This window comes from Herpailurus yagouaroundi, unplaced genomic scaffold (assembly GCF_014898765.1).
Source record: "Herpailurus yagouaroundi ecotype Mexico unplaced genomic scaffold, PumYag 28, whole genome shotgun sequence".
Taxonomy (NCBI): Eukaryota; Metazoa; Chordata; class Mammalia; order Carnivora; family Felidae; genus Herpailurus; species Herpailurus yagouaroundi.
This window is the reverse complement of record NW_024412376.1, coordinates 81,827,033-81,841,386: the sequence shown is the minus strand read 5'-3', so window position 1 is coordinate 81,841,386 and position 14,354 is coordinate 81,827,033. Positions and strand designations below refer to the sequence as shown.

The 14,354-nt window shown below is 39.4% G+C and overlaps 1 long non-coding RNA gene across 1 annotated transcript in view; it reads right to left on the bottom strand.

The window, feature by feature from the left end:
- LOC121031816 (uncharacterized) overlaps window positions 1-14,354 on the bottom strand; it is a 22,543-nt gene extending 8,189 nt beyond the window's left edge. Inside the window, exons 1-2 of the long non-coding RNA XR_005790909.1 lie at window positions 14,258-14,354; window positions 10,161-10,171 (exon numbers count right to left, since the gene is read on the bottom strand). This is a non-coding gene — a long non-coding RNA (uncharacterized LOC121031816). The remainder of the gene's footprint in view (window positions 1-10,160; window positions 10,172-14,257) is intronic.

Sequence of the window (14,354 nt, the reverse complement as noted above, 5' to 3'; positions counted from 1 at the left end):
CATACCTATGTTGTTAGTCAGAGATGACATCACCCACTAATTGTCCTTTGGTTTAAATATTTGCTTATAAAAAGAGTGTATCTGTGACTCTATTCTCTATTGTCAAATTCAATATTTACTGTTGTCCAATAGATCAGCCACAATGTTAGCAAATTCCTGATCTCTATTATAAGGCTGTAATTTCCCAAAATGATATAGAAATGAGGAAAAGGGTAGTAAATTGCATAATTACGGAGATGAACCCTGTACTAGAGGGAAAATAAAAAATGTCAAGAAATAATTCACTAAATTTTTGAATTTCCTGTAATTTTCCATTAGTATCTGTCATACATTCCTCTGCCTCATAACACTGAAGATAGGGATCAACACCACCCATTCAACAGATTTAAGGAACTCAAAAACTTAGGGGCACCTGGGTGGCTCAGTCAACTAAGCGTCCGACTTCAGCTCAAGTAATGATCTCGTAGTCCGTGGTTTCGAGCCCCATGTCAGGCTCTGTGCTGACAGCTTAAAGCCTGGAACTTGCTTTGGATTCTTTGTCTGTCTCTCTCTCTGCCCCTCCCCCACTCATGCTCTCTCACTCTCTTTCAAAAATGAATAAATGTTAAAAGAAAAAACCCTCAAAACTTAGAAGTACAGTCTTCAATTATCTTGAATGCTGCCAAGCAGCGAAATAAGATGAAGATCTAGAAAGATGTTCACTTTAAAATGCTGCATACAGGGGCATCTGGGTGGCTCAGTCGGTTGAGCGTCAGACTTCCACTCAGGTCATGATCTCATGGTCCGTGAGTTCTAGCCCGGCCTCTGGCTCTGTGCTGTCAGTTCAGGGCCTGGAGATTGCGACCGATTCTATCTCCCTCTCTCTGTGCCCCTCCCCCACTCAACGCTCTATCTCTATCAAAAAATGAATAAACGTTAAAAAAAATGCTGCATACAGCTGTATAAGCAACACATTGGAAAACCTAGAGGAAATGGATAATTTCCTAGAAAAACATAAATGACCAAAAGCACCCAAGATGAAATTTAAAATGTTAGTAGATTAATTATCAAATGAGAACATAAAAGTGAGGCTTTTAAATTTTATTTATTATATTTTTTGAGTTTTTAAGAGCACACAGGCACATGCACACAAGCAGGGGGAGGGCAGAAAGAGGGAGAGAATCTTAAGCAGGCTCTGCACAGTGGATCTCACAACTGTAAGATCATGACCTGAGCCAAAATCCAGAGTCAGTCACTTAACTGACAGACTGCCAGGCACCCCAAAAGTGAGGTTTTTAAAAAGGAGAGTTTTGGGGCACCTGGGTGGCTCAGGTCATGATCTTGCGGTTGTGAGTTAGAGCCCCGCATTGGGCTCTGTGCTGACAGCTCAGAGCCTGGAGCCTGCTTTGGATTCTGTGTCTCCCTCTCTCTCTGCCCCTCCCCTGCTCATGCTCTGTCTCTCTCTGTCTCAGAAATAAATAAACATTTAAAAAATTTTTCTTTAAATAAAAAGAGTTTTTTAAATTTTTGAAATGTTTATTATATTTATTTGGGGAGAAAGTGTGAGGGAGGGGCAGAAAGAGAGGGAAAGAGAGAATCCCAAGTAGACTCCGTGCTGTGAGCATGGAGGCCAACACAGGACTCGATCCCCCAACCCTGGAATCATGACCTGATTCAAAATAAAGAGGCGGCCACTCAACTGAATGAGCCACCCAGGCGCCCTTCTTAGTACTTTTTAAATTATGGACTTAAAAACTCACTTTAGGAGTGTTTGGGTGAATCAGTCAGCATTTCTATGTAGTAGTGGTAAAAAGCAAGATGCAATATAGCATGTTTAATCCATCTTTGTGTGTATGTATGTATATATACACTCTTATTTGGGGTCATGTATGTGTATATAATTTTGCATAAGATCTTATGAGCATGGAGAAAAATGGGGATAAAATCTTTTTTTTTTTTTTTAATTTTTTTTTCAACGTTTATTTATTTTTGGGACAGAGAGAGACAGAGCATGAACGGGGGAGGGGCAGAGAGAGAGAGGGAGACACAGAATCGGAAACAGGCTCCAGGCTCTGAGCCATCAGCCCAGAGCCTGACGCGGGGCTCGAACTCACAGACCACGAGATCGTGACCTGGCTGAAGTCGGACGCTTAACCGACTGCGCCACCCAGGCGCCCCGGGGATAAAATCTTCTAATGAGGATGACATTTTTTGTCTGGAGAGGGTAGGTAAAGTAAAGATGGGGATTTGGGAGAAAGGAGAGGATGAGCAAAAAAGGGAAAGTAAAGTATTAAATTCCATGTATGATATCCCATTTTGAATTATGTAAATTACACATGTGTATATGCTATAAGAAAATGTAAAATATTAATTGGGACTGATAACATGAAGGTCATTGAAGACCTTACTTAGAGCAATTTTAGTTAAGTGGAAGCAAAGAATGAAGTAAAATTCCTATTTCAGCAGTTTTAATAATAAATACGTGGTAAGATAGCAGACTGCAATAAACTGGCATTTCACTAAAATAATACCAATAAAAATAAACAAACCTAGGGGCGCCTGGATGGCTCAGTGGGTTAAGTGTCCGACTTTGGCTCAGGTCATGATCTCGTGGTCCGTGAATTTGAGCCCCGCGTCAGGCTCTGGGCTGACAGCTCAGAGACTGGAGCCTGTTTCAGATTCTGTGTCTCCCTCTCTCTGACCCTCCCCCGTTCATGCTGTCTCTCCCTGTCTCAAAAATAAATAAATGTTAAAAAAATATAAAAAAAAATAAACCTAAAAATCAAGTAAAATATAATAACAGTGAGCAAAAAAACAAAAACAAAAAACAAACTGATGAGGCAAATGAGGCTTCTGTATATTGGCCCTGGGTTGTTTATTAGCTCAAAAGCCCACTAATACCATACCAAAATTTTACACAGCCATTTGTTTTAAACATAGCTTAATCAGATTTTTAGCTACTTAGAGCTTGACTCCTTAACATACCCTGTGCAACTGTCTAAAATCTGCTTGCCACAGATACAATAAGTCTTGGGCTATAAAGACCCTAACCTGCTGCTGCTCTTTAGAATTCTTCAGTCTGACCCAGAGACTCTCTGCACTCAGATGCTGCTTGCTGAGTGACATCATACAAAAACCACCTAGACACATAAGCCCTCTTTCTGATGCCTTTCTCCTCCAGGAGTTCCCTCACTCTCCTCCCCTTCTGAAGGATGGCCTCCAAGCCTTAAGTCTCTGGAAGGTCTTCCCTTAGGGCTTTCCCCAATATGCAAATCTTCAAAGCATCCCCCAAATAAAGCTTGTGTGTGCTACTGCCACCTCATGGCCATATTTGTCCCCCCATGATCAGCCTTGAAATGCTCAAACTCCTCTCCTTTCACTAGATAATAATAAAAGTAAAAATCCACCAGGAAGATATACCAGTTCTAAAATTATAGATACCTAATAATACATCTTCAAGAGTAAAAAAGGCCAAAATAGAATTATGGAGAGAAATTGATAAATTCACAAATACACTGAGAGATTTTAACACATCATTTTTAGTAACTGACTAAATGCACATAAACTTCATAAAGCTATATATATGATATAGAACTATAGTCAACAATTAAAGAATCCCTATTCTTTTCAAGTAAACTTGAAATATTTACAAAAATGGACCAGGTGTTAGGCCTAAAGTTATAACATTTTATTTTTAAAAAATTTTTAAAGTTTGTTATTTTGAGAGAGAGCATGAGCATGAGTAGGGTAGGGGCAGAGAGGAAAGGAGAGAGAATTCTGAACAGGCTCTGTGATGATACAGCATAGAGCCCAATGCAGGGCTCAAACCCATGAACCATGAGACCATCACCTGAGCTGAAATCAAGAGTCAGATGCTCAACTGACTGAGCCACCAAGGCGTCCTTAAAGGTATGACATTTTAAAATTCAGAGACAGACAAAAAAGCACTAGTATTAGAAATCAATAACAGGGAATGCAAACTGGTGCAGCCACTCTGGAAAACAGTGGAGGTTCCTCAAAAAATGAAAAATAGATCTACCCTATGACCCAGCAATAGCACTGCTAGGGATTTACCCAAGGGATACAGGAGTGCTGATGCGTAGGGGCAATTGTATCCCAATGTTTATACAGCACTTTCAACAATAGCCAAATTATGGAAAGAGCCTAAATGTCCATCAACTGATGAATGGATAAAGAAATTGTGGCTTAAATACACAATATACACAATGGAATACTACGTGGCAACGAGAAAGAATGAAATACGGTCTTTTGTAGCAACGTGGATGGAACTGGAGAGTGTTACCCTAAGTGGAGTAAGTCATACAGAGAAAGACAAATACCGTATGTTTTCACTCTTATGTGGATCCTGAGAAACTTAACAGAAGACCATGGGGGAGGGGAAGGAAAAAAAAAATAGGTTAGAGAGGGAGGGAGCCAAAACATAAGAGACTCTTAAAAGCTGAGAGCAAACTAAGGATTGATGGGGGATGGGAGGGAGGGAAGGGTGGGTGATGGGTATTGAGGAGGGCACCTGTTGGGATGAGCACTGGGTGTTGTATGGAAACCAATTTGACAATAAATTTCATATTAAAAAAAAAAGAAATCAATAACAAAAGGTTATTCAAAAGAGATCCATAGATTTTAGAAATTAAAAACAATTCCAGGGGCGCCTGGGTGGCGCAGTCGGTTAAGCGTCCGACTTCAGCCAGGTCACGATCTCGCGGTCCGTGAGTTCGAGCCCCGCGTCAGGTTCTGGGCTGATGGCTCGGAGCCTGGAGCCTGTTTCTGATTCTGTGTCTCCCTCTCTCTCTGCCCCTCCCCCGTTCATGCTCTGTCTCTCTCTGTCCCAAAAATAAATAAACGTTGAAAAAAAAATTAAAAAAAAACAAAACAATTCCAAATAATTTATGGAAACAAGAAGTAATTATACTAAAATTAGAACATATTTAAAATTGGATAAAAATGAAAAGATTACAGACCAACAGGTGTGTAATACAGCTGAAGCAGTACTTTAAGGGAAATTTACCAGAAGCAATTCACATGCATGAGAAGGACGAGAACATACATTTACAGTCTTGCCTGAAGTCTATGGTTAGCTTTTCTACCCTCTGTCATAATACAATCCAAAAAGACCTGGGCTGTCTGGACATTCTGTAAGAATATCACATTTTTCCATTATATTGATCAGTTAAAACAGACTGGGGGGATAAGAAGTGGCAAGTATGCTGGACATCTGGGATACATGCATCCCTGAGAGTAAGAGAAAACCCTTCGAAGGTTAAGGGACCTACCACATCAATGGAGATTTTCAGGGCCCATTGGTCTGAGGTAGGTTTAAAATACAGGACAAACTATTGCATCTTATATTCCTACCATGAAGAAGGAAGCGCAATGCCTCATAGACCTCTTTGAGTTCTGGAGGTAGCATATTCCAAACTTAGGAATACTGCTCTGACATATTTGCTGAGTGACACAGAAGGCTGCCAGATTTGACAGGAGCTTAGAATAGGTCCAAGCAGCCCTACCAATTGGGTCATACAACCAGCAGATTCTGGCATTAAAGATATATGCGGTGATGGGGGAGGGCGCCTGGGTGGCTCAGTTGGTTGAGCATCTGATTTCGGCTGAGGTCATGATCTCACCGTTCACGAGTTCCAGCCCCGCATCAGGCTCTCTGCTGACAGCACAGAGCCTGCTTGGAATCCCACGCCGCCTCTTTCCCCTCCCCCTACTTGTGCTTCTCTCTCTCTCTCAAAAATAAACATTAAAAAGATATATATGTATGCAGTGGGAAACAGGATCATATATGCTTAAAAAAAGATCACATGTCAAAAACTGGATAAAAGGAACATACGGTATTCTGACAGTTATTAGCCTCTTCATATCTCTTTACATAGTTCAGGTAAATGTTGTAGTATCTCAGAGAATAGCTATTTAGCCTTTTGTATTTAGATAGTTGCTTCTAGCCTGATCGTTCTTAGTAGTTTACTACTGGGTGATACAATTTTGAGTTTTGCCAAATTTCTTTTTTTTTTTTTTTTCAACGTTTATTTATTTGTGGGACAGAGAGTGACAGAGCATGAACGGGGGAGGGGCAGAGAGAGAGGGAGACACAGAATCGGAAACAGGCTCCAGGCTCTGAGCCATCAGTCCAGAGCCCGACGCAGGGCTCGAACTCACGGACCGCGAGATCGTGACCTGGCTGAAGTCGGACGCTTAACCGACTGCGCCACCCAGGCGCCCCGAGTTTTGCCAAATTTCTAATTAAAGGGGCTGTAGTGCCACTATGTTCTTGGGAACCGATCTAGTTGTCTGCCACAAATAAAAAGCATTTAGTATCTCTAGTCTCTGAAGCTTAAAGAAAGGAACTCAGTCTTTGTTTAATCACAGCTATGAACAGAAACCAGTTATTTTTTTTCTTGCTGTAAAATACAACTTTTATATACTGGCCTGATCAATTTCTTGGTAGATACATTACACAGCAGTACCTTGTGTGCCTTATTTGTGCTCAATCTGTGTATGTTTACCAACTGTTTAATTATATATGTGCTACACTTGCAAGATAAGACTCTAAAATTTTGGTGATCAGTATGGGTAGGAACCACCGGTGTTACAGCAATGTTATTTTAATGAGGAAGAATATTAAAAGTGAAGAAAATGGGCTTTTGGCAACCCAGTATTAACCATATTTTATTATAGAATTGAGTTTAAATTCTCTACAATAGTGATGCTTAATATTTTAATGTATCTCAACACTATACAAACAATAGAGAAAAAAAGATATATGCAGTGGGAAAGACACCATGTGAAGCAAACCACAAGAAGAGGAATCGCAACATAGTCCTATGGGGTTCTCTAGCAAGGCCATGCTGTCTGCTGATAATTATACATCATATTGAATAGCATAATTATACACCTTAATAATACTGGATTCACCTGGCAATGGGTATTGAGTTACCATGTGACTAGAACTTCCCATTATGAACTTGGTTTTGTTAGACCTACCGAGTCATAAGGGCAACTTGGTCCAACAGTAGCCCATCACAAGATGGAAGTAGCACATTAAAGATCAGGCATAAGAAGCACTACAGGTCACAGATAAACAGTATAAGCAGGAGGTTCAGGTTCCCATGTCATCAAAAACTGTTCCACTAGTTTCTCTCCCTCAGCTTGCAACTATGGTTGTGTGGGCATTCCCATGTTGCTTGGGGAGGAAAAAGGTTAAATTTGGTTTATTGAAGGTTTGGCTCAAGATGTGGCTGGAAGCCAAAATTATATGGCTACTTACTTTAGCTCTGGAAAGATAACAAAAAGACAAAATCCTCCCCGTAGTCAGAACTCTGGACTGGTTCATTCATTTCACATGTATAGAGAGGTGGCCCAAGGTAAGAATGTATTCAGATTCATGGCCAAATGGTTTGGTTGGTAGGTAAGGAGCTGGAGGAGAAGGCATGGAAGACTGAAGACAAAGAAATCTGAGAAAGAGGCATATGGATGAACCTATGGGAATAGATACAAGATATGAAGATCTTTGTATCACAGTTAATTCTTACAGAGGGTATCTACCAACAACCAAGGTGACAAAATGATTCAGCCAATTGATGTCAGCCAGCCTCTTCCATTGGCCACCTAAGTACTGCCACAATTGGTGCATAAATGTAGTGGCAGCTATAAAGAGGCCCAAACAGTAGAAGTTCTTACTGCTGCTGCTGAATGTCCAACTTGCTGGTAACAGCAGAGAACAACACTGAGACCTCAATATGGCACCATCCTTCAATGAGACCGTATAGTAACATAGTGGCAAGTTGAAGACATTGAATCCCTCCCATTTAGGTAAGAGAACAATTAATCTTGATTGGAACTGAGACTTATTCTGAGTATCAGTCTGTCTTTCCTGCTCATATGGTTTAACCAGCACCACTACCCAAGGGCTAACAGAATATTTGATAACCAACAAGGAATCCTGGTCATCATTACATTGGAGCAAGGAATACACTTGATAGCACAGTAGTTGGAGCAGTGGACACATGACAATGTGCATCAGTAATCCCATCAAAAATCATATAAGCACAGCAATCAGAACCTGCCAAACTGATGAGAATGATAGAAAAAGCTTTAGAAGACTTTTGAAGCTACAAGGATGGGGCGCCAGAATACACTCTAGATCAATGACCATTACATGGTCCCATGTCTCTAGCAGACAGAAGATCAAGGGTGGAGAAAGAGTAGCACATTTACCATCATTCACAGTGACCTGTTTGGGAAATTTTTGCTTCTAATCTCTCAGTGGTGTTACAAAATGGAAGGAGAGAGGAATGTGGTTGGCACATTCCAAGTGATCCACTGGGGGATCTGTATGTAACAGATATGTAATAAGGAAATCTCTTATTCAATTTTGATGGCTCAATTTAAGTAGACAAGTGTAGTACCATGGCTGAGCGTGGCATTCTATGTTCAGTAGAGGACAAATGATGACCTGGGCTCAAGCACCTCAGGATGATGATTTGGGTCACCTGCCAGGTAAGTGACAGAGACCAGTACAGGTACTAGTTGAGGGTGAGAGAAGTGTAGAACAGATAGTGTGTGGATAGTAGGTGAGAGCGATGATCAGTTGAGGGTGCAAGACCAGCTGCGGAGGTAAGGGGCTATAGTTCATTCCACTAATGTTCCTTTCATAAATTTCCCCAAGAAAAGAAACCAGCCAGAATCCTGGAGGAGTTTTTTCCCAGATGGAGTGAAATTATATGAAGCAATAGAGCCAAAGATCCAAATGGCACAAGGGGTGGTGATCTGTAGCCAATATCCCTCTTTCAGGACTGAGGCACTCATTCCCCTGCCTGCCTTGGGTGTTGTCTGTTGAGGGATCACAACTAAGACCCTCCTTAAGAATTGCCCTCATATAGGGGCGCCTGGGTGGCTCAATTGGTTAAATGTTCTAATTCTGCTCTGGTCATGATCTCACAGTTTGTTAGTTTGAGCTCCACGTTGGGCTCTATGCTGACAGCTCAGAGCCTGGAGCCTTCTTCAGATTCTGTGTCTTCCTCCCCTCTTTTCTGCGCCTCCTTTGCTTGTGCGCGTGCTCTCTCTCTCTCTCAAAAATAAATAAACATTAAAAAAGAAGAGAGAGAGAATTGCCCTCAGACAAAAGGAACTATATAGCAGGGTGCCTAGTGGCTCAGTTGGTTAAGTGTCCGACTTTGGCTCGCTCTTGATCTCACGGTTTGTGGGTTTGAGCCCACACAGGGCTCTCTGCTGTCAATGTAGAGCCTGCTTTGGATCCTCTGTTTCCCTCTCTCTCTGCCCCTCACCTGCATTGTCTTTCACTCTCTCTCAAAAATAAATAAACATTAACAACAACACCAAAAAGGAACTACGTAGCCCAATTACACTACCTCCCTGGGGGCAGTACACATCCAATGACTACTTCATTACTTCATCAGAATCATATTAATTATTGCCAGCAATATTTTAAGTAATATGTTGTCAGTGAAAGAAAAAATAAAACTTGAGATGAGCTGAAATGGAGTGGAACTATTAGAAGACTGTTAGTAAGACCAGAGGAAATAATGACGATGTGGCCAGTGTGGGCCACTGATGTTCAGAGGTTTAGCTGAGCAGAAAGCAATGGAGAAAAGGGAGATTTGAGGCCCAGACTTGGACACTGAGCAGTAATAATAAATCTGGGTTTCAGTTTTCTCATCTAGAAGATGAGGAAGGTGGGGCGCCTGGGTGGTTCAGTTGGTTAAGCTTCTGACTTCACAGCTCAGGCATGATCTCATGGTTCATGAGTTCAAGCCCTGCATCAGGCTCTGGGCTATTAGCATGGAGCCCGCTTCAGATCTCTCTCTCTCTCTCTCTCTCTGCTACTCCTTTGCTTGCTCTCTCTCTCTCAAAAATAAATTTAAAAATTTATTTCTCTCAAAAATTTAATCTCTCAAAAATTTTAAAAAAATTTTTAAATAAAAGATGAGGGAGGTTAGATTTTTTTTTATTTATATATGAAATTTATTGTCAAATTGGTTTCCATACAACACCCAGTGCTCATCCCAAAAGGTGCCCTCCTCAATACCCATCACCCACCCTCTCCTCCCTCCCACCCCCCATCAACCCTCAGTTTGCTCTCAGTTCTCAACAGTCTCTTATGCTTTGGCTCTCTGAGGGAGGTTAGATTAAATGATCACCATGTGTCTTCCTGCTCCTGTATTCTGTAATTCTAAACTTCTCTGCCTGACATACAAACAAACAGCACTGGGGGACAATACTTTAAACCTATAACTAGCTTACTAATAGAAGATTAATCTTTAATACAAATAACAAATGGTTATCGAAAACCTAGAGATTCCTACACCATGAAGTAATTCTTATGTGTACATTCCAATTGACAATAACTTCTATAAATTCCAATTGACAATAACTCCTATAAATAAGCACAACAAAAATATTGTTTTTATTAAAAAATAATATGGCATTAAGAATACTCTCACCAAGGGAGTATAATGTACAGTAGAAATTAATGTAGTATCTAGGGCATTAAATACAACAGTCATTCCTTTCCTTAAACAAATGAAAACCACTTAGACATAGTCTATTCAGTTCTTTCATGAAAAGCATTTATGTTCTCTGATCCACACCCTCCTTCTATGTCTCTCCTTGTGCTGTGAATGTTGGATTGAAAACTTTACCACACATTGCTATACTGTTCTCGAGATGAAGGCAGAGTAATATGCAAGAATTATGTTCTGCATTTACATAGTCATCTTAAAGTTCATAAGGAAAATTTTTAAAAAAGCAAGGAAAGTCCTAGGGAAAAAGGAGCATTAAGGTAACTAGCTCTACCAGATATTAAAACATAATATAAAGCTTCTAAAATTAAAATATTCTGGTATTAGAAGGTGAATTGATAAATCAGTGGAATAGGATAAAACTCCAGAAATAGACTCAAATATATATGGAAATTTAATGTACAATAAAGACATCTTGAATCACAGGAGGAAAACGATAGTTATTTTAATAAATGGTACTTATTACGGGTTGTGTTCCCCCAAAAGATATGTTGAAGTCCTGAACCTTAGTACTTCAGAATTATTTGGAAATAGGGTCACTGCAGATGGAATTAGTTAAGGTGAGGTCATACTAGAGCAGGCTGAGCCCCTAATCCAATATGACTGACACCCTAAGAATAGGAAATTTGGACACAGAAACAGACATGCACAAAGGAAGGATGATGCAGAGACACATCAGGAAAATGCCATCTAAAGGCAGAGTAAGAGACTGGAGTGATGCATTTACAAGCCAAGGAACTACCACCAGCTGGAAGAGGCCAGGAAAAATCCTCCCTGGGAGGCTTTGGAGGGAACATGGCTCTGTTGACACCTTCATTTTGGACTTCTAGTCTTCAGAACTATGAGAAAATAAGTTTCTGTTGTTTAAAACTACTCAGTTTGTGGCAATTTGTTTTGGCAGCTCTAACAAACTAATCCAGGGTCAGATAACTGGAAAACCATTTGGCAAAAGATAACATTCAATCCATACCGCACACCATGTAACAGAATAAATTCCAAATGCATCAGAGAAGTAACAGTGAAAAATGAAACTATACAAGTGGTAAGGGAAAAATGAGTGAATTCCTTTCTAACTGTGTATCTAATAGCATAAAGAAAAAGATTCATATATTCAACTATATGAACAGAAAACTCTTTTACTTAAGGAAAGAGGTACCACTAGCAAAATCAAAAGAAAAATTGGAGAAAAGATCTGTAATTTACATCACAGACAATTGGCTAGTCTCTCCTATGTAAAGATCTTTTTAAAATAGAAAAGAGAAATACCAAAAATCTGATAGACAAAGGACATGAACAGATAGTTTGCAGAAAAAGGAAGGCAAATGGCCTTTAAATCAATGGAAAAGATGCCCACTCATTCATAATCAAAGAAACTTAAAATTACACTGAAATTCTATCTCTCATTTATCAGACTGGAATAATCCTGAGGTTTGAAAATATATGCTCTTGGTGTGATCCTAGAAAAGACTCTGCCCAAGCACACACACGTGCACACACACACACATAATCACACACAAAATACAACCCCATGTGTTCGTTCATTGTGGGATTATTTATAACATCAAAAGATTGGAAAGAACTTTCGTCAATAGAGGAATTCTCAAACTAATGGGACATGGCCATAATATAGTACTATTCAGTGGTTAACAGGAACAAGGACAATTTCTATGCACTGACACTGGACAAAAAAGTGTACAAATTATGCTCTATTTGTGTAATCGGAGAGGAATAATTTTCAACAATAAATATCCATTTGCTTATATTTACTAAAATATATTTTTTAAAAAAGGAGAAGCCAGAAATTAAATAAAAGAAAATGAAAATGGGCTCAATTGTTAAGGGACAGGAAAAGAAGCAAGAGTTTCCAAAAACACCTTTTCATATAGTCTTGACTTTTAAACTATATAAATGTTTTATATACTCCAAAATTATATGTAAATCTTATTTAAAGGCAAATCTTGGAACTAAAAGCAAATAGAAGTAAATAAATCTGTATATCAAAGTATATATATTATATAACTATATATATATAATTATATATAGAATTTCAAGGATTATTTCAAGAAGCTTTAGAATTTAGTACTTTTAGTGGATGTCTTTGGTGAGACATAGTCTAAGGACAAAAGAACTGCAAAATATCTTAAACTTAGGGGCACATGGGTGGCTCAGTCAGTTGGGCAACTGGCTCTTGATTTGGGCTCAGGTCATGATCTCATGGTTCATGAGCCAAGTGTGGAGACTGCTTGGGATTCTCTCTCCCCCTTTCTCTGTCCTTGCCCCTCTTGCGTTCTCTCTCTCAAAATATATACATAGATATTAAAAAAAAATCTTATAAGCCTCCAACTCTTGATTTTGGCTCAGGTCATGACTTCACATTTCATGAGTTTGAGCACCACATTGGGCTCTGTGCTGAGAGTACGGAGCCTACTTGGGATTCTCTTTCTCACTCTCTTTTTCTCTCTCAAAAATAAATAAACATTAAAAAAAATATTAAACTTAATTCAGTAGTTTCTTCTAAGTAATAATATTGGTATTGCTCTCTTGAAATTTTTGAATATTGGAAAATAAAGTTAATAAATACTATCCTAAATATTAAAAATAAATAATACGTTAATAATATTAGGAACCTGGGGCGCCTGGGTGGCGCAGTCGGTTAAGCGTCCGACTTCAGCCAGGTCACGATCTCGCGGTCCGTGAGTTCGAGCCCCGCGTTGGGCTCTGGGCTGATGGCTCAGAGCCTGGAGCCTGTTTCCGATTCTGTGTCTCCCTCTCTCTCTGCCCCTCCCCCGTTCATGCTCTGTCTCTCTCTGTCCCAAAAATAAATAAACGTTGAAAAAAAAATTTAAAAAAAAATAATATTAGGAACCAAGATATTAAGTGTAAGTGAAAGAAGACAGAAGTTAGGTAAAATCCCTATAATAGTTATATTTGATTTAGAAATAGCAACTGATCTCATGTTTTTTATAGTTTTATTTTTTAAATGATTCAAAAACTGTGATAACTTAGGAAACTTTATTTCAAATATTTAGTTATCTTATAGAACTTATGTCCTATAATTACATTGTTTTATATAACATTTACTTTTTCTCCTCATTAATCAGCACTGAAGCAATTTTGACTACATATAATCTATGCTATGAATTGTATTCTAAAATCACCAATAATAGTAAAAACAACACTGTTTTTACTTTAAAACATGTACTTCCTGATTTCTAAAACTTGTATTTTTTAGCAATGCTTACTGAAAAGGTCTAGAAGCAGTGATACTCCAGTTATAGTTAGCATTCCTAACCCTTCAGATTTTGGTTTTAATATGCCCATTTTCATGGAAAGATACCAGTGTCTTGTGGAGAATAGCTGCTTCCAGGTCTGGAGTAGGAAAAATGCATATGAATCTGGGACAGCTTGTTAGTCCTGCAAGGAAGAAAGCATTCAAACACTATGGCATCATGTCCAGAGAGTACAGAAATGATCGTGAAGGGTACCCAAGGGCCATATTTGGGACAATTTGAGAATCGAAAAACAAATTTAAAAAAACCCTAAATTGACATAAAAAAGAACACAGGAGGCTTCTGGCTCTGGTGACAATACAACAGCTAGTATTGTACTTCATCACCAGCTGCAAACAACTACAGTACCTGGATCCACCTCCTTCAGGTCACTTCACGGCAGCTACCCTGTAGACTCAGAACCATGCTGCATACCATCCTCTTCACCAAATTGCTCAACTAAGACCAAGTCCTCACTGGACTGCTCAGGGTTCCAGACCTCATCCATTCCAAAATATGCCTGGTGCTATCTGCCCAGCTGTTC